The sequence below is a fragment of the Rissa tridactyla genome, chromosome 2 (genome assembly GCF_028500815.1).
Source record: "Rissa tridactyla isolate bRisTri1 chromosome 2, bRisTri1.patW.cur.20221130, whole genome shotgun sequence".
Lineage (NCBI taxonomy): Eukaryota > Metazoa > Chordata > Aves > Charadriiformes > Laridae > Rissa > Rissa tridactyla.
The window spans coordinates 63,413,878-63,439,792 of NC_071467.1; the positions used below are offsets into that span (position 1 = coordinate 63,413,878).

Sequence of the window (25,915 nt, forward strand, 5' to 3'; positions counted from 1 at the left end):
TTAGGTGGAACTTCCTATGCTCAAGTTTGTGCCCGTTACCTCTTGTCTTGTCCCCGGGCACCACTGAAAAGAGCCTGGCCCCATCCTCCTGACACCCACCCTTTAAGTATTTATAAGTGTTGATAAGGTCCCCCCTCAGACATCTTTCTTCCAGACTGAAGAGACCCAAATGCCTCAGTCTTTCTTCATAAGAAAGGCGTTCGAGACCCCTAATCATCTTGGTAGCCCTTTGCTGCACCCCCTCCAGCAGTTCCCTGTCCTTCTTGAACCGGGGAGCCCAGAACTGGACACAGTACTCCAGGTGCAACCTCACCAAGGCAGAGTAGAGGGGGAGGATGACCTCCCTTGACCTGCTGGCCACACTCTTCTTGATGCAGCCCAGGATGCCATTGGCCTTTTTGGCCACAAGGGCACATTGCTGGCTCATGGTCATCCTGTTGTCCCCCAGGACTCCCAGGTCTCTTTCCACTGAGCTGCTCTCCAGCAGGTCAGCCCCCAACCTGTACTGGTGCATGGGGTTATTCCTCCCCAGATGCAGCACCCTACACTTGCCCTTATTGAATTTCATAAGGTTCCTCTCTGCCCAGCTCTCCAGCCTGTCCAGGTCTCTCTGTGTGGCGGCACAGCCTTCCAGTGTGTCAGCCACACCCCCAGCTTTGTGTCATCAGCTCTGGGTCCTGAGCGGCCTCTCCCCCAGCTCTTCCTTCAGGCCCTGGCCACCATCCAGCACGTCCCCTGAGGTGTGCAGCAAACATGAGGACAGGCTGAGAGAGTTGGGGTTGTTCAGCCTGGAGAAGAGAAAGCTCCAGGGATACCTTATTGTGGCCTTTCAGTACTTAAAGGGGGCCTACAGGAAAGATGGGGACAAACTTTTTATAGCAGGGCCTGTTGCGATTTGACAAGGGGTAATGGTTTTAGACTAAAAGAGGGAAGATTTAGACTATATAGAAGGAATAAATAAGATGTAAGATGTAAGATAGTAAGTAATAGATATAAGATAATAAATAAGATATAAGGGTGGTGAAACACTAGAACAGGTTGCCCTGAGAGGTGGTAGATATGTTATCCGTGGAACCATTCGAGATCAGGTCAGACAGGGCTCTGAGCAACCTGATCTAGTTGAAGATGTCCCTGCTCATTGCAGGGAAGGTTGGGCTAGATGACCTTCAAAGGTCCCTTTCAACCCAAACTATTCTATGATTCTAACCCTGCAGAGGTGACCCCGTTCTCAGGAGACTCCGAGGAGCCAGCTGGATCCACAGGACGACAGTCCAACCTTTCCCCTAGTAAGGTGACATTGAGTACGCTTGCCCAGTAAGACAAACCCAGATGACTGTTCCTGAAGACACCACCTCATGAAACAGTGAATGACTTTGCACGAAGTGTCATACAGGGTGTCCAGAGGCTTAGTTAGCACATGAATGCATTACCATAAAAGCATAATTAGGTCTCCTGTACACACACATTGAATTAACTCTTCCCATTGCGAGGCAGCTCAGTCTAAGAACTCCTTAACAACAAACAGGATTTACTTCATCTTTTTACTTTGCTTGTCTTTGAAGCTACAAACTAGCCAATCTACTTTACAAGTATTTGTCGAAACAAAACATTGCTCGCTGTAACCGAGCACTTTAAAGTTCATTTAAAATTAGTCTGGGTCTTTGCCAAACTATGCATAGTACCAGTATCAGAGCTTCCTTTCATTTTCTCTCATGTCTCTCTCCTATCAGAAACAATGTGTTTCTTTAAAACTTTACTTCTAAAATATACAAACCATTTTGTAAGCACAAACCAATGTATTTTCCTCTCCCCGCTCTGAATGAATTTAGCCTCTATCAGATAAAGCAAGCTCTCTGAAAAGTCCTGTCTTCTAGCCTGAGCAATTAATCATCCTAGTAACAGCAGACTGTGGAAAAAGTCAAAGAATGCACTTCATAAAAGCAAATCCTATATTTTATTGTTTCTTTCTTTGGAAAATAAAGAAAAAAGCTTAAAAAAAAACCCAAATTGATGAACTCTGAAACAATGCATCTTCAAAGCGTTTCCCAACTGGCAAAACATACTGGACGATTAATAAATGTGTTCTGTAAGTAGAAGGATGAACTGCTAATGGCAAGTCACAGTTTGTGCACCAATTTCTTAAAAAGCTATGTTGAGCAAGGACATATTTTTGACCCAATACACTTGCATAAAGATATCACTATTGCTTGAATTGATACTGAGTACTGAAAAGCATTTTTGAAAAATAAAAATAATCAAGAACTCCAGCCAGCAACCAAAAAAAAACCCTTCACCCTAAAACCCTCATAGTTGCACTATGCAAGCCAACTGAAATAAGCTGTTTGCTAAAAGGCTATTCAGAGAAGACCGTTGTCAGTACTTAATAGCTGACATGGACCATTGAGTAGGCAAAGCACCTATGTTCTGCAGAGTGAAAACTGCTTACCTGGGACAGATCTATTAGGCTGTGCAGCTTCATTGGTAGGAACAGAATTATAAACATGACAGTACCACCGAGGATATTAGATCATAAAGGAATGAGACTAAAAGATTACTGTAGTAACTGATGAACTGTTATGGCCTGGCAGGTCTATTATTTTTTCCACTCCTGATTTCTTAGCATTGTCATTCCACTGCTAATTGCCTAATTAAAGGAGCTGTGTGACATTAACAGCACATCTACTTCTTGTGGAGAGCTGAATCTTCAGCTAAATCTTCAGAAGACTGAAGATTAAGAATGCATGGTCTCTTGCCACCTTTGGAACAACGACAGAAGCAACATTAGCAAAAGAAATAGCACGCTTTTTGTTAAAAAGTCCTTAAATTCTCTAAGAACACCAAGTTCATAACCTGCTGACAAACAGAGCACCTGGAACTTAACCCCAGCCTCAAGACACCAAGCAAACAGCACGTACAGTGCAACGCAAAGTTCACAATCCCCATGTAAGATGAGAGGAGCTAAAAATTCATGGAGAAATAGGTAATTCATCTGTCATTTTAGGTATTACATATCACGATTCACAGAGTCAGCATACAGATGCAAGCTTTCGCTTAGCAGCTTACAAACAGCTGTCAGGAAAGTCTTGGAGTGGCTTGATTTGCTGATAGGCTTGGGGTGCAGGCAGCGCTCTCAACAGGCAGCGGGGGCCAAGAATCCTGGAAGCAAGACTAGTTCGCAAATATAAAATGGCAGCAGAACTTAGTGCACTGCTTGGACTTTAAACACAGTGTTTATTAACTGGAGAGCTATGTAAGTCGATGCCATGCAGAGGAAGCATGAAAAGCTTTCTGTTTTGAAGCTCTTCTCTCTAGTAGTGTGAGTGGGTCAAAAAGCGGGATGACTCTTCTGAGATAGCTCAGCTTTCTAAAATATAAAACACGGATCAGTAGTTTTACAAGTACTTTATTCCTATTGGCTTTGTGCCAAAATGATCAATATCAGTTTATTCCTCAAGCTTGACTTAATTCGCCATATTCTTCCCGTGATAGTGAGTGGCTTAATTTTTAGGTGTTCAATTAGCAGCATCTTAAAAGAATTTATGTCCTTTTGAAAAGCAAAACAGTAATTCAGAATTTCTAGAGAGCAAAGAATGCAATACAGGTGCCTCACTTCATGCATAAAATTGATGCATGCAACTGTTCTAATTGCTTTTGAAAATATTGGCCTTAGTGTTGAGCAAAATAAGCAACCCATAAGGCAGTTGCACATGTTCTTTTAGCCAAACTTACAAAGGTTCCCCTCATTTTACCTCCTACTGTTCCCTCTGATTCCCAATTTCTTCTCTTGCCTTGTCTGCAGCCCTTCCAAAACACGTAGTCAACACTACCCACAGAGTTATTCAAACAAACAAAGCCACAGTAGTGAGACAGCTATTGATCCCATCTTTATAGTTTTTAGATCGTGTTCAAGAACCAAAAAATGGGTTTTACTTTGATTGTTCCATGGACAATAGCATGCTTCACAGGCTAACGGACTGATGTAGGTCATCATAAAACATTTCCTTGTATTTCTTAAATACTTTGAAATTTTCAGTTTTATACAGACTCAGAGGTATACATTGTACCTGTATCTCTGTCAACTTAAAACTTTAAAGATAATCCTTCCAACAACTTCAGTTTCATGATGTTCATCATTACCTTCAGTAACAAGCTCAGATTCTGGAATACTGACAAAGTTTTAGCTCTTCATAGTGCCCCCTATTATTTTTGAAATACATTGCAGAAACTGATCCTTCACACCAAATGTTTCCAAGCACAGCCTCTAGAAGCTGCATTAAAAATCTGTAGCTTATCAATTTAGCCACGGTGAAGAATGTTTTTACTGCAATTTTTCACAGTACTTCCAAGGAACACAGCTTTTCTCACAAAACATTCAAATTGACCATAGACTCTTAGTCCTTAAAGTACTGGAACCTTCAATTTAAAAGACAACCAAATTGCAACATGCTGCTGTCTCAAAAAGGCCCAGCTGCAGGTTACCATAGGAAACTCCAAAATGTTTTGTCCAAGCATGAGAGACTAGATTTGTCATAGTACTAGTCTGCACTATATAGGGTAGAGAGGATTTAACCACTGAGCAGAATAACCGCAAATTTACTTCCAAACTCATCATTTTGACTACTGTGGCAGTTATAGTTTCCTCTAAATTCTATAGCTGAGATTACCAGGTTGCAAAATTTACTGTAACAGAAGAAAATATTAAATCAAACCAACCAGTTCATTTGTCTCACTAGCCAAGGACCTTGTCAGAAGTCACAAAACTCCAAATTTGTTCATTCATGCTGAAGTCTCCACAGCATATTTTTACTAACTGCACCATCTACTGGCAGAATCTTACAATTGTTTTCAATCGATTCCCCTACATACAAATTTTGATACTTCAGTGGTTCTCAATCGTTTAACAATCCTTGAAAGATCATAGGCAATTTCTGTAAAGTTCATAAAAGGCAATAAGAAAAGGAAATCCATTTTCAGACTTAAATTAGCTATTAGCGTGCCTTCACCTCAACTGGGAAAGGGTACCTAAATCAAAGAAAACTGAAGTCACAGTCTTAGTTCAACTATTACAACAGCTTTAGTAATGCTTCCTCCCCTCTAAGCCCTCAAAAAAAGAAAAAAAAAATTCATAAGATACAGAAGACACAGAAATATTTCCACAGATCTGGTTAGTGTAATATCCTGGATGGACACATGGCACAGGCCAAAAAAGCAGGACCACAGTAACTAAACTTTGAAAAAGCACTGTATGAGAAAACAAAAATATATGGTCTGCACAGTAACTGTAATAGCCAAGGAAAATATTATCATTCTTATTTTCACTTTTTCATGCATTTAATGCATGAAATCATTAGTAATCTCACTCACTCGCTCACTCAAAAGTAATACTCATGCCAAAGAAGGCAAAGTGAAAACAAGCAAATAACTCACATCTGTGTACCATCTAGACTATAAACATCAACACGTACATAACATCAGTGGCTGATTACTGGAGCATCGTAGCAGTAACAGATCACTGGTAGGCTTTCCCCAAACAAAATACTATTTATTTACTAGTATTTTGCAGTATTTAAAATAAGTTTGCAGACTGAATCTGTCTTAAGCTGTACAGCAGCAGGAACAGCAAAAAATTCACAGTTCACCTTCAGAAACAGTCACTGAACACAGTAAGCTTCTCCTTTCATTTGTTATCAGGTAATTTACATCCACTTCTGTCCTTGACTGTGTTTTACTAGGTTTGAAGTCTTTCCCTAGTCTTCCTGCAGCGCCCCTGCCAGTCTTCACTGGAAAGAAAGAAACCAAAACACTGGAAGGAACCAAAGTTCTCTGCCGCCTGCTCTCTGACACATCACAAGATGTCATCACTTCTACTTGGAAGGGACATTTGTCCAAAAGGGACACCTTTGGAAACATAAGGTGAAGCTTCTTAAGATAAAAAACCTCAGTACACAATCTAAGATGCATTATTAGAAAGCAGTCATGCATCTCTTTTGCACGTAGCTAAGAGTTTCTCTTCTAATTTTGAGAGCGCAAAAGACATGGTTCAACTGGATAGTTGCCATGAGAAGTATTTATTTTTTTTAGTATTAAGAGAAACATAAGGATTTGTTGATTCAGTGAAAAACATGGTCATATTCAGTACTTCTAGTAGCCTTCATGAAATCCCTAACTAGAAGCAACTTTGGGATGTATAAATTAGCATAAAATGGCTTTGTCAAGTACACAAAGCCATGAGGGACACAGGAACACTTTTCAGCTTCCAGGAGAGATGCACACCATAACTGTGTAAGCCTGTAACAGAGCAAGACCTGGGGGGATTCACTACTCCCTCGCCTTTGAGCTTTGATTTCCTTATGATAAGAAGGAGTAATAAGAGCTACCATATGCTCTGGCCAAGCCCCTGATCTGGAGGAGGCTGGGTCAGGGATCCCAGAGCACACCACAAGAGAAGGGTGTTGTCCTGTTGCATTGAGGATGCACAGGGAGAAGAACATGGTCAAGCCACCCAGAAAGATCGCCCAGTTATTTGCTGACATACAAGAAATGCTGGCTTCTGAAGGCTGGCGTGCTGCATCGCATCCTTGCTAGGTACCTAGAGCAAGGTCTGGGAATGCTTTCCTCATCCTCCCACAAAGCATCCGTACCAGCAGTTGATCACAGGGAACATAACTTTGCTCATGTTAAAGGGCCAAAACATAACCATCGTATGCAGATGTAAAGAGAAGCTAGTCCAGGCCAGCCATAAGACCTCAAATTAAAAAATGATTGCATCTTCCTCTGAAGTTTCAGCCATTGATCTAAGCAAAATACAAGGTTAGACAAATTACTGGCCTATTCAGAAAGGCAACATCTATATTCCTCAAGATCTACATTACCAGTGGACTGTTCTTACCTCAGAACAAGGGACTAAATAGTCTTCCTACACACACCAATTGCCACTAAATTACCATGAAATCTATTCCAACCCGCACAAGAATCTATTTGTATCCTCACTTGCAGCTTTGGCAGTACATCAATTACTTTGACAACCCTCACAACTGTAAGAATACATAGAAACCTTGATATGAAGATGAAATACTGCTTTCATTAGCTTAAAATAGCATTAGATAAGCAAACCTGCCAGCTGTATTAGAACACTTTGCTGTTCTATTGTGTTCTAGGGGAACCATCTCCCCCCTTTTACCTCTGTCTTTCTAGTAGTTTGCAGCAATACACCAGGGAATACAAAGGGCTCAAAACCTGCAACAGACTCCCCCTGTGTCAGCCACGCTATCTACCCCAAGTGGCTTTTGCTCAAATTTAGCAGCTTGCAAACATTTGCTGTGAGGGTGAAAGGGTGATCTTTTGTTCTGAACAGTTTTAAAAAGCAGATAATTGCATCAGATAATCATGGGTATAGCCTGTAGCCCACCACCACTCCAGAAAAACACCCTGCTGACCTATGAAGGGACAGGAGTCAGTGTCAGAAAGATGCTGCCTCATGAATTTTAAAGGCTCCAGAGGAGAAGGAAAGGAGGCACTACGTACCTCTCCATTTTTACTTCTTTCTATTAGAAATTATTTCTCGTGCTTCTCTGGTTTGAAAAACTCAGTGACTGAGTAAATCAACTGTTTGTGCTACATGTCCTTGCCCCTCCTGTCTGCACAGCTCAGTAATTTGTCCCCCTGCAAAATGTAACGCTGTCTTAAGGACTCTTGAAATTGTACGTGACCAACTACACGTGCGCTAGATGACTCCAGGTGCCCCAACAGTGCAGCTCAGTATTTGGCTTCGTAGCTGCTGACCACTGACACCTTTCCCAAACTTTCCAAGGATCAAACCATGGATCAAACGAAGGATGAAACCAAAGAGGCTGCTTGCTCTAACCTGGTCACTGTCCTGCAGCTCCTACTGCCCTGAAAAGTCTCTCCTTGTTGTAAGGCGTAGCAAATCTTCAGAGCAGAGCAACACTATGCTCTTCAACACTGACGATTTGGGAACCATTATCTTAAAGGCTGAAGTATGAGTCTTTTTTTCTGTTATCAGCACTACATTTGCATCACCAGCATCTGTGGTCTTTCTTTTGCCTGGGGTCTTCAACCGCGGCCCTGCCTCTCAGGCCTTTTAGATTTCCAGAGCTCCTCCCCCCGCTACAAAGCGCGCCTGCCTGGAGTATATCAAAGCTAACTGGAACATGAAAAAATCAGATGGTCAACCAGAAGTCAAGGATTACAGAAGAGGAAATTTTCTCTCTCTGACATATTCAAACAACCAAACAGTCTAATTTGGAAAGCAGGTGAATATAGCACCTGCAAAATGGCGATAAAAAAAATAGTTAATCTTCTTGCTTTTCAAGGAATTGTGCTGGATTTTGAAAACAAGCAAACAAATTAAAAAGTCTTTTATCCATCTTTCTATTGATATTACACCTTGGATACTGTTAAAGAAAATATACCATCCAGCAAACACTGCGCCACAAGTAAATAATCAAAGATTGTTTAAGAATTAAAGATAAGTGGAATGAAAGAAGGAATGGGAGAAGAGAAGGAAAGAAACATTTTTGGCAATTGCTGTGATTCAGGAGTATTTCATTATATGGTTAAAATAAAATACCGTTTTCACAATGCAATTATGCAACAGAGAGGGAATGATTTCACTGGAAATTCACAGGCTTGGCTTGCTAGGCTCGAGCAGGCAGAAAGAACTTTTATCTCAATGGTCCCTGACACAATATTGCCCATGAAGATAACACCTTCTAACTTTTTTAATTAGTTCCACATGCAACTCCGTACACATTTGGAAATTAGGAACCAGAAAAATGCATTTTTCCGTAAAGTCTTGAAAGAAGAAAACATCATTTTGTAAAGTTAATCTCCAAGTACAAGAAACATTAACATCTGCATGCTCTCACCTAAACTCCACTGGTCTCAGGAAGCACATACTCAATCATCCTCCACATAAAAAAATAATCAAGAAATATGGAAAATTATAGAAAAGAAAAAAATAGTAGGCCCATTCAGACTTAAGTTATACTAAAACATTAGCAGTCACTCATTATTCCCTATAGATGTGTAGATTATTACAGCATAATGAGCCTTTTGCCAATTTCTCTGCCATTATGGTTTCATTAGGATGCGACATTTATCCTGGATGCGTTCCTGTTCCTTCTCTGCCTGAAAGAGCTCAGAAAGCTCTCCTTAGCTCAGCAACACCGAGGAAGGACTGAAGACGGGCGTCAGGGAGCAGGGGGCTGCTCCACAAGGGAAGCCAGGCTGTGGCCATGGCCATGGCTGGGCATTGCCCCACAGAACCTGAGTGGGGACAGTGCCAAGGCTGGGGACCATCACACAAGGTGAGGTAGGGTCAGGTCCAGGGTCAGTCTGTGGTGTTCAGGCAGCAAGTCAGGACTGCTTGAGACCAGGCTACCTGCCTGGCCTGAGCTCTGACTGGAGCTCCATGCCACAGATGAAAGTCCCAGGTGAGGCTGGTCAGGGCAATTAAGGCTCTCAACCAACTAAGGCTCCCAGTGTTCTCTGGGCCATAATAACAGGCACTCTTTGCAATGGTGTGGTGCCATGACAGCAACCAAAGCTTATGGCTTTGGTTTGTTTTCTGAGGTTTTACTTTGTCTTTCTGAGTACAAGTGCCTTAGTTAGACTTGTCTCTGTACTCTGAGATACACATGCTAGGTATTATTTACCCCAAACTGTTTTCTATTGTCCTGCAAGAAAGGAACACCCTTCAGAGGACTATTTGCTTGCTTCTCCTGGAACAAATAGCTCGTGCTCTTCACAGAAAGATGTGGAAAAACAAGGACACCTTATTTCAACCTCAATTGCAGGACTCTCTTTTCTTCCTTAGCTATAGTCATTGCCTTATCTCTGATCAAAATATTCAAGCCATAACAATTAGTGATGGTCCTTTGCAATTAGTCTCCAGTTTCTTCTCTACCCTGTGATCTCACTGACACCTTCTGCTCTGACCAAGCTGCAAAGCTACAGGGCAGCAGCCAGACAGCTATTCCAGCTGGGATTGCTGCCCTCCCACGTTCCAGAAAGACAGCCCCAAAACTGCCTTGACCTTAACCAACATCAAGCGAAATGGTGCAATCTCCATTCTACAGTACAGGAAGAGCACAAGGAAGGGTTTTGGGTTTGTTTTTTTTTTTTTCTTAAAATTCGTATTTATACATATTTAGAGCAAGAAATAATGTCTGCTCCAGAGCATCTAACACAAAATTGTATTTAAATAATGCCATATATATTGAATCCAGAAACACAAAGGATAAATAAAAGACACTTGGAAAGGAAACACATCTTCCAGTGGGCTAGTTAAAAATACCTTTACACTAGCCAATTTTATTGGGGTTTTGAAAATACCTCACCTATCTGTCGTAATAGCAGTATCAAAAAGTACTTTGTGAAGGCACAGTGATGTACTTCTACTCTATTAGGCACAACTATTTTCCATTTGTTAAAGTGGAATTTGTAGGTGATGAAGGCGAGCAGGTGTTTGCAGCTGCCTCAGATACCTCCCAGCTCAACTGAGGAGTTTCTAAATGAGAACACCCAGTAGGGAACTACCGTGCAATCACACAAATTCATGAATGCACACGCTTTGTGTACAATGCCAGTACAGTCTGGCAAATGCAACAAAACATTTAAAACATATCAGGAGGGGGAATAAGGGAGTTCTTTGTGTTTTGAACTGACATTTGAGTTCCTAATGTCCAAGAAATTTGAATAAAAGCCCGTTTAAACAATACCTACCCAATATTCATCTCATTGACCAAGTGGGGGACCAAGTGGTATAAGGATCTAAAAGCAAAAATTACTTGCAAATTCAAGGGCATGAAGAGCCATTTCCATACCTACACAGGATTTAGCTTGCTGAATTCAAACCCCCAGCCGTCATTTAATCCAAGCACCTCCTAACAAATATATGGAAACAAGACTGCCCAGAATTGTTATTTCACAATACTAGAAAGAATTTTAAGAACTTTTATTTCATGGTGTGAAATAATTACTTGGTGTATGTCAAAATGAGCTGATGTTCAGGGAGATTAGCCCAGCGCATTGTATGAATCAGTGGTTTCTTTGTCTTATTCAGCATCTGTGCCTTATTTTGAGCACAATTCTAATGGTAACAGACATGTAAATCTGAAAAAAAAAAAAAAATCAGTAAAAGTAATGAACACGATTCAGATTTCTACCAGTTTGAGAGTAGTTTGGGTCTTCAGTAGACAAATGGACCACACACTGTGAAACAAGCATATTGAGAATGAGAAAGTCCATTTGTTTAAGGACAAGGATGAAAATAAACAAGAGCAGCTGCCTCCATTGCTCGCCAGTCCATCTAAATGAGGCAAGGTTCCAACTGGAAAGAGTTGCACGAATATATTACAGGGCACATGAAAGCACTAAAGGCTGCGGAGACAGCTTTACTCTAGATGTTTCCTGAACTATGGGGTCTACTTTGCAAAACTGGAGCCAGTTCACAAAATAAAATCTTTCCTTTATAGTTATTTGAGCGAGTACTTACGTTTTGAAAACTTCCTCCTTGGCTCTCTTTCCTCTCCCTACTTAATAAATCGAAAGAAATGAACTTAAATAAGGCATACCTGGCTGGGGGGATTCAGAGGTGGAGGAAGGAATTGTACTAGACTGTCATTTGCATTCAGCTCTAATTTTCTTTGAATAAATGTATATATTTATATGTGTGAATTATGCCATATAGGTGTAAGGATCCATTTTTTGTGAGCACTTCAGAGAAGACTCTGTGTTATTCAGCACCTACCACCCACAGAGATCCTGGTACCCAACTAGAGTCCCTAAACAAGTGGATAGTAAAATTATAAAAATAATACTTCTATATAAGAAGCTTTCAAAGTTAGCAATCATTTAACATTGTTCCTATCATATTCATAGCTGTCCATATATTTCTACCATCCTCTTCAGTTAGGTGAGCACACTAGCAGAAAAGCACTTTCCAGTGGGACTATTATAGTAACAGCTGCTTCAATTTTCAGTTTGTACAGAAATTTCAAACAGCTGATATGTTTTCAGTGATAGCCAGTGAAGAGCCTTCAGCTCAAATATCTCCAAAGAGTGTCCCGTGCCCTGTTAAGTGATTTTGCAGCAGAAACAGAACGACTCACATGAAGTGACACTTCTAACGTGTAGTCTTATGTCCTCATCCTCCCATCTCTAAGCCTGCTTGCTCTCTGCCATTTTAGCCTATTTTAAATCCAGAGGAACAAAGCAGTAACTCACTTCAGTTATGATCCACAAATGTTGTAACACAAGTGATCCATATCCAGCCTGTAAAACCAGACTGGAACAGCAGTTAGCAGTAATTTTAATAGTCTCTCTCTCACTCAAAAATTCACATTACAGGCTGAGAAGCTTATTTAGCACAGTGTTTTTCTTTGAGGTTGAAGTATTCTGTCTGTAGGAAGTAACTGTCCTGCCTGGGCATCTCAGCAGCTTAAAATAACCTGGATTTGCGTCTGTACAAGAAAACTAAGAACAGAAAATTTCTGGGAACTTTCTACTACTTGTGCACCACTAGTCAAGTGTGAAGCTTTTGTAAAAACAGCCCACAGCTCTAGTTGCAGTGAAGTAGTGCTAAAACCAGATACAGCTTTGAGAGGGAGGTGACCTACTCACCAGCATCCATCATGGGTGCCAGTACAAACTGCCACCGCTAGCAGCTAGTGTAAGGGTCAGTGTGCTCTTGGTGTGACCCCAGGACATTCATGCCAGGGCCCAATGCAGAACTACAGCAGTCTATCGCAGGAGCTCTGGTTGCGGATTATGTTTTGGAGCAATCTCATTTTCCTGCAGATACCTTTTCATATCATCCCAGAAAAAGGAAGAAGAATATGACACAGCACTGGATGCACAAACTCCTCTACAGCAGGAGAAAAAGTGAACGGGGAGCAGCTTTCCTGATAACAGTAAACCTGCTTTGGTAAGCATCACATGCTGTTTGGTCACTATGCCACAGGTGACTGTCCTCTCCCAGCTAATCCTAAGACACCATACATCAAGCAACACAAATTTTCCTGAGATTTATGAAGATGAGAAGTAGAAAAGCAAGCATAAGGGCATGGCGCAGTAACTAAGCACAGTGAGCAATACCCTTTCCTCTTTACTCACTGAAATATTAATTCAGACATCCCCAGTATGCATTAGCAATGCCCAAGAAGCAGAAGCAGAGCACAAAGAACACACAAAGCTCTTTTTTGCTAAAAGCTGTCAAATTTCAAATAACACATTTGAAATACCGGTGATGTTAGGATAATGTAGTTCATTGAATTAATTGCCAGACATCAGTATGTTTCAGAAGTTATTAAGAAACCAAGAGACTCTCCCACTAACTCAATAAGCTTTGAAACAAGTCCCAAAATCATTAATACTTAGGAAGTTTACCTATGCTCAATCATTCCTATTCAATTACTTAGAATTCAGAAGCTGCATCAAGAAAAAAGTATCTCCAGCAGCAAAACTCAATGTATGGTTTTGCTCTACTCTCCATGCTGTACTTGTTTAGATTGCTGGGTAACAAGTGCAGCAGCTGGGGTCATTCAATACAGCGAGTTCTCTAAGCCAGAGTGATGCTCAGTGAAGATTTTCAGTAAAAACTGTGAGTTCCTTAAAAAAACAAACACAGATAGACATTAATGGCTCCCACCAAGAAAGCACTGAGGTTTTGCAGTAAAGGAAAAATGACTGAATAAGGAAGAAATAATTTTATATACTTGCAGTGCTTTCTGCAGCTATCGTAGATTTGAAACATCGATACCCCGTTGGAAGGAATTGGACGAGTCGTAAGAAGGCAAAAAAGGAGCCATAAACCAAGCACTGTAATCTGTTGACAAAATGGATAGTAGCTGCTCTACTGGTAATAATAAACTTACCAGCACATTAGCAGATCATCTTTCATCCAAAGGATCTTCAGTCAGCCACAGGCAAACTATAACCCACACCTCTGTATCAAACTATACACCCAAAATACATATCTCTACACCATGTGCATACACACACACACACTCCCCTTCACTAAATTACAGCTGCTGAAACAGTCACCAGTATAGCAATTACTTAATGGCACACTCTTTACTTGCATATGAAATTCACAGACTTTCTTCAGCTGCCAGATTCACCCCACGTTCACTCAGCAGGACGTGCACCTTGCTGTTTAAATGGTTTTAGATGAGTCAGAAAAGAATCTGTCTAGTTACAGTTCTGCTCCAAAAATAGCACTGTGCTCATTTCCCAAACATTTCAGCAAGAGATGGGCTAGGTATCTTCCAAGTCTTAGCCAAGACATTATCTGCATCAAGAAGCCATACTAACTGGTATTTACCATATTCAATTCATTCCAGCTGCAGGGAGATACAGACCAAACCAAAATGAGCTGGTTCCATCGAGTAGAACCATTCTCTCTGACCCCAGCCACAGGTATCTTAATAGCCACAGGTGGCTATGAAAGTCAACAAAGTAAGGCATGTACTTACTGTATTAGTTCAGCTCTAAAGGTCTAATTTAACCTTAGCTGTCTAGAACATGGCTACATTTGTGTCTTCTCAGTTCTTTCTACTAAATTAGATGCAGTTCCATTCTTCCCCCACAGAAGTATCACAAATGCGGTGGTTTAACACTTCAAAAGTCTCCCACACGGCTTTGAACAAGTCAGATAAGGTCAAGTTTCAGAGCACTTAATTTTTATTCCATAAATTATTTATTTCAGCCTTTAAAAGCTTGTGAATATATTTAGATATTTGGCCAAGAACTTCCGATATTTGAAAACTGGATCTACCAGAGGAAATGCTGAAAGTGAAGTCAGTGAACATGACACTGAAAAAAAACATTTTCAAAACCAGATTACTACAGGCCAGCATTAATGGATGAAATCATCGACAATGTTAATAAAAGACTAAGCTCTCCCCTGAAGTAAGTCCACATCAAAACATCAAGAGGTGTGTGACTGCATACTAAGGGGAAGAAAAAGATTTGCAAGGAATCTTACCATTCCAGGGCCAATAGAGTTTTCCTTTTTCTGTAATACAAATAGACAGATTGGAAACATTTATCAAGTGTAGGACACGTAATCAAAGATCTGTTGTCAGACCTCTGCTCTCTGAGCAGTCAGAATAAACCAAAAGTAGCAACTGAAATGTTCCCCTGAACTTTAATTCCATTTATGTTGTTCTCTTTCTTTCATGACAGGCTAACACTGAATAAAACATTTAAGTTTTTCAAGAAAAATCTTAAGAAATGTCTGTCTGGCAAAAATAAAGACCTTCATTGCTGTAAATCAATACATAAAATTTATTTAAATACAAGTTCAAGGTGTACAGAAGTCTCAATCTATGCACTTATAAGGACTGAAAATACACAAAAATAGCTAAGGCATAAATCTAGGCACAAAAACAGATAGTCTGACATTAAATAAGCAAAACTACTGTAATTTAGTGAGATCAGATACAAGGCAGATTTTTGAGTTTTAAAAAGAAAAACAATGATCAAGCATGTCCTTGGGAAAAAAAAAATACTCTTTCCTAAACAGCTGAATATCTTTATTATGTGCTGGAAAAAAGTAAGAGGGTAATGCTAAGAAAGTCACTCTAACTATGCATGTCCTCATGGTAGGGGCTGGATGATGCAACATATGACAGGGCACCCCACACTGTGCTGTAGGTCAACAACAGAAAAATAACCCTTTTGCTTCCTCTGTACCATTCATTCACTATTATACATCAAAAATACACCTGACAAAAGCCTCAAGAGGATGTCTGATGCCTTTATATATAAATATTCTGAAAAAACTAAGCTGTAGAGACAATCTCGAGCTCAGCAGCATTCAAGAATAATGCTGTTGAAGAGTGACAGGTTTTTATTTTTCCAAGTAGCAGTTAAATTACAAACTTATTCAGCAAAACAGATTTGAAGGTCATACGAGTGACAGAAACACTACACTTGGGAAACCCCAAGGTCAAAGACAGTGCACTACCTAACTGTTCCTTGAAGTAAATTTCATATTCTTCCAGTATCCTCCAGCCCATTCATCAGCATGGCTAATATGACGTATGCCTCCCTTGCTTGCCCAGAAATAAATAGCACGTGTTTTCAATAAGTATGTCAGGTGGAATCACAGGTATTCCAGGCAATAAAGGTGGCGGCATGCTGGCTCCGCTAGAAAAGCAGTTTCTTGTAGGAGGCACATCAGTCTTGCAACTGAGAGACCATGAAAACAAATTTTCTGCACAAAACCATAACAAGCAGCCCTCCTAACCTTCATATGTTGTTTTTTTTTTCTTTTTAATCACAGATCCACTTTCAGAAAACAACCTCATTTTTGCTCTAGTGTTTTAAAGTGAAGTTCAAGGTAAGGCATTGCAGTATATCTTGGTCTCGTATAAGACTGAACACAATGCAGCATTTACAGGTTTGCTGGAATTTAGCTCTGCTCAGGAAAGCATTTAATTTTAGCACCTACTTTTGATTCTAAAAGACCTGTGGGATAGGACAATCCCACTCACAGCTCAAGGCTACGCGCCTTGGAATTGCCAGATTTGTCCAAGATGGTATCACCTCTCCTCCTTTATCCTGATTTCAAGTTAGTTCTGTATCTAGAGAGTGACAGGCAGCACCATTCCCTTGTACAAAGGCTAGTGGATGACTTTTGCCCAAAATGCCCACCATTGAACCTTGGATGATTTGCTACACCACGTTCTGAGCTCCACCAGAACACTGGGACTAGAAATCAGAATTTTGGTCCTAAAAGTATCAACATGGCTTTCAATAGCTAACCACCTGAGCTCTTCAAAAGCCTTTGAGCTTTCTCTTTTCAATGCCCTTCAAACAGCAGAAGGAGTGAGGAAAGAAAAACTTCATAAGAAGTCTCTCTCAGTGAAAGGAGCTGGATGAACCTTAGTCTCCAAGACTCATACCAACACTCCAACCACTAAAGCATCCTTCCTTTCTGTGTTCCCCTCTGCTGAAAACTCTTGCCATAGAAGAAAGTCTTTCATTAGCAGTTAATTTACTTGCCTTAGATTATGCTATTTCAAAGTATTATCTTCTCACAAAGGAAAATATCATGAAACCACTCCGGGGGCGGGGGGGGTGACAAGAAAAGAAAAAAAGATATTTGCTTCTGCTGCTGCATTTCTCGCTCTGAAACTCTGTCTGCCTCATAGGGGCATGCTATGATACAACCGAAGCCAATGCTGAATGTCACTTACTCCCTTGGCAATGACAACTGCAAATGCGAAAAAGGCCAACTGCGTGTTGACATTTTGTGTCCAATTCACACATTTATACACCTCATTTGCTGGACTCACTATTTGTATTCTTTCAAAATGAGACTGAAAGAGGGTTATTTCATTTAGGGAAAATAGAATTAAACCAAAAATGAGTGCAGCTGAGTCAAGAAAACAAAAAAAGTTGGAAAAAGAGCTTATTCTCAAAGCGTCAAGACTATTTTTCTGCTTTTAAACTTCCTGGCTTATGATTTCCACATAAGACTAAGTGTCATGGTTTAGTCCCAGCCAGCAACAAAGCCCCACACAGCTGCTCGCTCACTCCCCTCTCACAGTGGGATGGGGGAAAGAATCAGAAGAGTAGAAGTGAGAAAATTCATGGGTTGACATAAAGGCAGTTTAATAGATAAAGCAAAGGCCACGCACACAAGCAAAGCAAATCAAGGAATTCATCCACCACTTCCCATGGGCAGGCAGGTGTTCAGCCATCTCCAGGAAAGCAGGGCTCCATCATGTGTAATGGTTACTTGGGAAAACAAACACCATAACTCTGAATGTTCCCCCCTTCCTCCTTCTTCGCCCAGCTTTATATGCTGAGCATGACATAGAATCACAGAATCTTCATGGTTGGAAAGGACCTTTAAGATCATCGAGTCCAACCAAACAACCTACAATCTCTGCCACTAGAGCATGCCCTGAAGTGCCACACATCACATGCTATGGAATATCCCTCTGGTCAGTTGGGGTCAGCTGTCCCGGCTGTGTCCCCTCACAACTTCTTGTGCACCCCCAGCCCGGCTCCCTGGTGGGGCAGGGTGAGACGAAAAGGCCTTGACTCCATGTAAGCCCTGCTCAGCAATAACCACTGTTATCAACACTGTCGCCAGCACAAATCCAAAACACAGCCCCATAATAGCTGCTGTGAAGAAAATTAACTCTATCCCAGCCAAAACCAGCAAACTAAGTAAAAACTCATGTCAACATTCCTGTCAAGTCAGACATTTTAGGAAAGCAAGTAGTTATTTAATATGATGCTTACTACCATTGCTCATGAAAACTGATTAAAAGCTGTTTAGTCTCATGGCAGTCCTTAAAGTCAGGTTTTGTCCTACGCTGTCACTGGAGAGATTTTGTAAACTTACACAATTGCTGAAATCCTGGCCTGGCCCATGAGAAACTGAAGTTCAAACAGCATCTACGCTAAAATCTTTGACTGAAGCTGAGGAAGAGCTTAAGTCTGTGTATCCAAATCCCAATATCCAACAACCACCCGACTTCTGTTGCCATCTCTGTTTATTGAAATCTCTACTCTTCATGCCTTCCCAATATTACCTATTATTTCTACTCAGATCAAGACTAACTGCAAGATCTCAAAGGTAAATATAATTTCTTAGCATCTGTTAGCATAACGCTCCTTTAACAGGACTGTGTATAAAAGTAACAGTATATAAGCACACAGATGTATGCTAGGCACAGAAGGATAATCCCAAAAGATAAAACTAAATTACATGAGCAGCGACATAAACTGAGAACTAGAACATCAAATCCTGATGCAAAAAAAGAAATGCCGCTGAAGAGCCTTTCTGACAGCATAGCGTTTAATTTCTGTCTAATCAACAGCCACCAGTAACTGTGAAACCCCACGTCCTTTCCTCAGGCCCTAATTACAGTCAGCCCGCAAAGCACAAAAAAAATTTTTAATATAATTTTCCCTAGTGTCAGTTTGCTGAGGACAGTGATCATATAGCTCTGATACACCATTTTAGTTCCAATTGCACAGTATTTTTCCAATTTATTAACACAGTGGTCTTTGAGGAATAAAAGCACTACCTAGCATTCAAGAGGTAGTGAAAATTTTTTGTTGGAAACACTAATTATATTTTAAAATTATGTGTTTTGTTTTGGTTTTTTTAAAGAGGAGAAATCTACTTTGGAGGTCAAGTTTTGAAAGGGATAAGCTGATACAGAAAGAAGAAAAATTTTAAGTAAGCTTTCAGTTGTCCCTGCAGTCAATCCAACCATTTAATACTTCCTCCACCAACTCCCACAGTTTCCTAAATGTGGTTTTCCTGTGGTTTAGGAAACTATGGTTTCCCACTGTAGGAAAACTATGAGGATTTCTTCTAATGCAACACTGACCTGTGCCAAGAAGCAACTTAGGATGCAGTCGCAATAAAATCTATTAACTAGTTAAGGAACAGAATATCTTAATTGCCTCAAATCAGTGTATGTCTGGTTTTTAATAAATACACTGCATAACAAATTAACATTTTAAAGAAATCTCAAAGCAGTCTCTCTTTTTCCACACAGTTAAGAGCATTAATATTTTCTCTTGCCTTCAACGAAAACAGTGAGCCTTACACCTCTGATGTTTTTAGCCATTCTTTATTTCTCTAAACATCTGCAAACTATTATACTGAAAAGAAAAATACATGTAGGAGCTCTTCACATGGTGCGCAGCTGAACTCATTACCTTCAAGACCACCTCCCCAGTTTCAAAAGAAAGAATAAAAAGAATGAAGAATGAAAGAAATGAATGCAGGTTGAGAAGGGCTGCAAACCTTGTACTTTGATGAAGTGGCTTATGGAAAACTGAGAACACAGCTGAGAGCCAGCCACTGGCACATTAAAGGGGTATTAATCAAGCTGAACTTGATAACAAGGGGAGAAGTAAGGTTTGCTCATTCTCCATCTCCAATTGAACAGTAACAGAATCATACGCATGAAAAAATAGTATCTTTTTAATTGTATTTGCATCCCATGTATTATATCTTACTGAAAGAAAGACCAAACATCTGAGAGCTAAATCCCAGCCCAAGGTAGGTTCTTTATAGCTGGTCATAGGGAATTATCACCAGAATCTCCCTTATTAAGCTCTAAATGACCAAGAAAGGACTTAGAGAAAAAATCCCAGGCAGCCGAGAACCAAGTTAAAAGTATCTGAAGCAAGAGGAAAAGAAAAATCTGTTTATATTTCTCATTGCAGAAAAGGATCAACAGACCAGCTGAACACACAGCCATAACAAGGGCTAACCCAATAGTGGGTTAGTAGTTAGTGATTACTTGACTCTGTGCAGCACCTACACACACTCACCTGGAACCGTGTCCAGTTTGGGGCTTCTCATTGTAAGACAGACATTGACAAACAGGAGATGGTTCAGTGGAGGGACGCTAACATGGCTGGGGACTCAGGCACAGGGCATACACACAAGGAGGGAAATGGCTGTCTTTAGCCTAAAGACAAGAAGGCTAACAGGACAAAATTCCTGTCTTCTACCTCACAGGTGGTTATAGAAAAGATTGAGCCAAAATTTTCTCAGACGAGCAAAGTGAAAGGACAAGAGCAACAGCCACTAGTTGCAACACTGCAAATTACTGCTAGATATAAAAGGGAAAAAAGGTTCACAGTGAGCATGGATAAGCACTGGAATAGATTGCCCTGAGAGATCTGGGGATCTACATTCTTGGAGTTATTTAAAATTTGGTGAGACAAGGCCATAAGCACCCTGACTTAACTTCGAAGATAGTTCAGCCCCTCTTTCATGCAGGGCTAGATGATCTTCATTGGTCCCTTCCAACCTTATCATTCTATAATTCAAGGATTTCCAGTCTTTATTTTTAAATACAGTTGCCCAATATTATACTTTAGATAAAGCTAGACAAGTTATTCTTTCATGTTGTCAAGTCAATGATTCTACACATGTCAGGCATCCAGCAGGTATGAAGAAAATCAAGGTACTTCCCACCCAAGGACTCACATTCTTGTGTGTTTGTGAACTAGGGTAATGTAAATGATAGTAGTGATAGCTACAAACAGGTTGAAGAAACGGAGCAATGTCTCATGCCAGGCAAAAAACCTTTATGCAAACAGTTGCTGGAAAACGCATATAGTCATTGTAGCCTCAGCTTTGTAGTTGAATTTAAAAATATTTGATTTTTTTTTTTTAACTTCAGATTTATTATCTATAGCCAGACTGTGTCCTCCAGTGTCAGCCATGCATTAGTAGTACACACTCCCATCATGAGCTATATCACAGAATATGAAGAACAGCCTGCACCACCAACTCAGCCATTCTATAGGTTTCAGTTAACTGCACCTGCTGAACTGTTTTAACAGAGAAGTTGAAGTTCCCCAGAGCCCCTTGATTTGTGCAATATAACTTCAAACAATAACTTTTGTTTGTAAGCCAATTGGAGATTATAGTGGTTTCTATTTTGGTAAAATAAGAATTTAATTTTTTCAAAAGCTATGAAAATGGAGGAGATAGAAGAACTTGCCGGAACTGCCTTTTGCAGTAAAGATCTTCTGTACCTCCTAAATTCAGCCGATCTGTTCTACCCTGCCTGGTATGATACTAAGTACTTCATAACCCCAAAGAGTCTCATTTGATCCCTTCAAACAAAAGACCTCCTTTTCATTAATTAAAAACAACGAATCCAAACTAAGCTCATTGTCTAATGACAGAGATACCATATCTTAAAAATAGCTACTGGGATACTGCGTCATCATCTAATTACAGCAATACTCAGGCAAGTGGGAACCATACCCTGGTTTACAAAATAACAAAACTTATGAAAAACTCATTTATCTAGGACAGCAAGAAATATATGTATTAATAGACTTAGTCATCAGGGTTACACATCTATCCAGTGTTTCAGTGGAGTATTAAAAAAACCTTTCAGTTTGCATTTGTGTCCAACTAACATTTATCCTATTTAACATAGTATTGGTTCACACTTCCTCCTCACTTCTATGAAGAAAAACACATTTACTGTTAGAAATTTATTTATGAAAATGTAACCTTCTCTCTTCCTGCCCACTAGGTCAAGCTACTTCTTGTGAAAGCCTCCATCTTCCAATGTATTTCTTGTCTCATTAGAAGATAACACACACCTAGCAGGCACAGAAACCCCTCTTCTTCCCCAGGAACCCTTAGATTTGCGTCACAGATCTCTTCCTGTCCTTTGACTGATTAAAGAAATGTTCTGACAGCAGTCTAGTGGGAGAAAAAAAGACTCACCAGTCCTCTGTAGAAAGAAATGTCATTATCTGGAAAGTAATGAACAACCTGGAAACCAGTTCTTCAACCTGAAGATCAAGTGACCTTTAAAAGGGAAGCCAGAGCTCTAGCCCATGTTCTCAAGATGTTATTATTTTGATTATTACACAGAAACACCCTACTCCGTGGCCCTTGCTGCATATCCAACAGCTAACCAAAAATTAGGCGACATTTATCTTGCTCCCTGCCCACATGCAAAAGGTCCAAATGAAGAAGAAACAATTGTCCCTCACCTCTATGCAATAATTCATTATTTACTCATCTAAAGAGATGAAGATTGATGCTCAACTTCCTCTGCAGTTGACAGGAAGCATGCCTTGTTCTGTGTGAGGCAAATAAAGAATGGTATTACAAACTGTTTCAACTATTTTTGACATACCAACCCAAATCTGTCCAGGTACAAGAGATATCATATAAGACTGAGCTTTTGTGGAAATAAGCTGCTATGCACGGGATCTACTGTTGAGCTCCCAGAGGAACAAACCAAAGGGAGGCAAAATCTTCAGCTTAGTGCAGATCCTGGCATGAAGAGTTATAAAACAAAGGTAAACTTCCTAGAAATAACCAGTGTTCAAGTCAGAGAAAGTCAATATGCAGAGAAAAGCAACAGGCCCAGAATGTTTTGGGTTCGATACTTGAGGGGTGGTGAAGGAAAGGATTGTCTTTTTCCTACTTAAGCATCAAAAAACCACATAATTTGGATACCTGATCCCTTTTTCATATATCCCTGCAGAACCAGTAATATTACAGACCAATCTGATCATTTCATAAGAGGCAAAGACTCCTCAAGAGAAAGTTTATTGTGGTAAGACTGACGTTCCTCATCCAGTCAGGATTAAGAGAGTTCATCATTCAATTTTGCAATGTTTTTCCACCGATAGGAAAAAAAAAAAACAAACAACAACAACAAAAATCAACTGCCAGTGCATCAAACACAGCACTGCTTCCCACACCCAGAGGCCTTCAGTCCTGGGAAGGCTCATCCAACAGAATATCTCACCAGGCTCCTGACAGACTCAGAAACTTATGTGTCAGTACTTCCATTCCCAAGTTCCGCTAGCCAAAGAGATAATAAACAAAAAGCACTGTATGATTCCCTAAGGCAGAAGGAAAATGAAATCAATACTTATTTCTGTGATAGTGTCATCATTTTCATGGAGCATCAGCTGCTGGTGGCCATCAGGTGCTTATCGCTGCTGTTCAGCAAACAGTTCATTACCCAGTAATAGGGCAGAGAACAGACAGAGGCATTTTTCCTAATGACTTCCAGTCCCCATTTCCAAACAAACACACATCCACCAAACACTGCACTTCCAGGTTTCTCTACAATTCATTATTGTTCATTCTCTTAATCAAGTAAGGCATTCTGCAATCAGGAAACAAATTCTTAAATAGAAAGATTACCCAGCTTTCCTTAGAAGCCTTTGCTTTAATCTCTGAGCAGAAAACACAAGTGTCTTTTTGGATGGGAGGGGGTTGTTGTTGTTGTTTTCTGGGGGTTTTTTGGTTTTGGCTTGGATTGTTTTTTGTTTTAAGATCTAGGAAGTAATTAGCTGCTATTTCTAATCCTTTTCCCTCAACAGCAAGGCAAGTTTTTTTTACATAGTCGTATTACAGCTGTGCTCAGGGATGCTCTTCGGTATATTACAGAGCCTTGTTTATTATTCTCATTTTTTCCACAGGCTCTTCCCTGCCACATTGGTTTTAAAAAAGAGAGGAACTGAAGTCGTATCCTTGGCCACCAGATACCATACAATACCAGCTGTTACAAGCATAAGCAAAACTTATCCTATTTTCATATATCCTTGGCTGCATCAAAAGAAGCGTGGCCAGCAGGCCAAGGGAGGTGATTCTCCCCCTCTACTCTGCTCTCATAAGACCCCACCCAGAGTACTGTGTCCAGCTCTGGAGCCCCCAACATAAGAAGGACGTGGACCTGGTGCTCCAGAGGAGGGCCGCAAAAATTATCAGAGAGCTGGAGCACCTCTCCTATGAAGACAGGCTGAGAGAGTTGGGATTGTTCAGCCTGGAGAGGAGAAGGCTCCAGGGAGACCTTATTGTGGCCTTCCAGTACTTAAAGGGGGCCTACAGGAAAGATGGAGACAAACTCTTTATCAGGGAGTACAGTGATAGGACAAGAGGTAATGATTTTAAATTGAAAGAGGGTAGATTTAGATTAGTTATCAGGAAGAAATTTTTCACTATGAGGGTGGTGAGACACTGGAACAGGTTTACCAGAGAAGCTATGGATGCCCCATCCCTGGAGGTCTTCAAGGACAGGTTGGATGAGGCTTTGAGCAACCCTCCATCTAGTGGGAGGTGTCTGTGGCAGGGGGGTTGGAAGTAGGTGATCTGATAGTCCAAAAATATGTAGACCTTCAGCTTACTCCAGGAATGGACACAAACACAGTGTAAAGAAAATAGGAATTTACTGTCACCTCCCCAAGCATCATATCACACCACAGTTATCCAGCAAATTTCAAGCAGTCATGTTGCAGAGTCAGTTTTCTACATGTCTTCTACATTTCTTCTTCTTTCATGTCACCATCTACAGGATGACCTACATTTGATATTGTATAATTTCCCAAGACCGACTTGCTAGTGTCTCCACACGAATGAAGAACAAGAGCTCAGGAAAAAAAAAAAAAAAACGTTCGGGGGATTTTTTTCAGTTGGGGAAACAGTAGTACATATTAAATAGCTGTCACTTATTTTCTGCAGAGCTTCAATGCTTCTAAATATGGTAACAAAACCACTTTCATGGTTAAAATTAATAACACGCGTGGGTGTCTGACTGGATTAGGCCAAAAGCATGCTTAGGCCAGTGACCCTGTTATACATGGTTTAACACAGACACACAAAAACCACCAAGGCCTCTGGAAGGATGCAGGGTTCACAATGTACTGTCATCATAGACCCCATCACATTTTTTATTTTGAAAAAGATACACTAATATCAGTGATATTATTCAGTCAAAGAATGCAGTCATTTGACTCTGCACATTTAACATTCTACTACCACGTCAATTGTCTAAGACAACTTTACTCTTGAAAAAAAAAAAAATATGGTGTTGGTCCAGTTCAGCATAAACCCATCATCTTCCTCTCTAGAGATACTTCTACTTCAGTGACAAGCACTGAGTTTTTTATATCCTAGGTCATTGGTTTTGTGCTCTAGGGTGATGTTCGTGGGATACTTGTAAAAGGCCCATAAATGATAACCAAGAAAAACAATCTTATTTCTACTGGATTTTTATGTACAAACCCATAGAATAGAATTTCTAAACAAATGCAAGAATAGACCATTGCTCAAGCAGACAAGAGGTGAAATGCTCAGCACACCACCTTGATCTAAGGTGGTATAACACTAAAGTGTTTCACTACTGAAGAAAGACATCTCCAGACATGTAAGACCACTTCACATTTGCATAACTGCCCATTTGTAATAAGGCCATGTTCTGCAACCCTTACATGTTTTGAACACTTTCCCGCAGCTGTAGCCTCATCAGAATCAAACATGACCTTCTAAATATGCTCTAACTCTTCTAACATTATTCAGAAACAACTCCATTTAAATCAGCAGAGCTGCTTGCAGACCAACGTGCTGCTG

At 40.4% G+C, this 25,915-nt stretch overlaps 1 protein-coding gene across 18 annotated transcripts in view; it reads right to left on the minus strand.

The window, feature by feature from the left end:
* The window catches only part of FBXO15 (F-box protein 15), a 184,581-nt gene that overhangs the window by 86,724 nt on the left and 71,942 nt on the right, over positions 1–25,915 (minus strand). For 2 of the 18 annotated variants that reach the window (XM_054190717.1, XM_054190716.1), the window contains exon 19: positions 22,540–22,628. The exons of 15 other annotated variants lie outside the window; for them this stretch is intronic. The gene's annotated coding sequence lies outside the window, so the exon portion shown is untranslated. Of the gene's footprint in view, positions 1–11,046; positions 11,137–22,539; positions 22,629–25,915 lie in introns of those variants that run through there. One more of the 18 variants, XM_054190725.1, reaches the window with a different exon arrangement.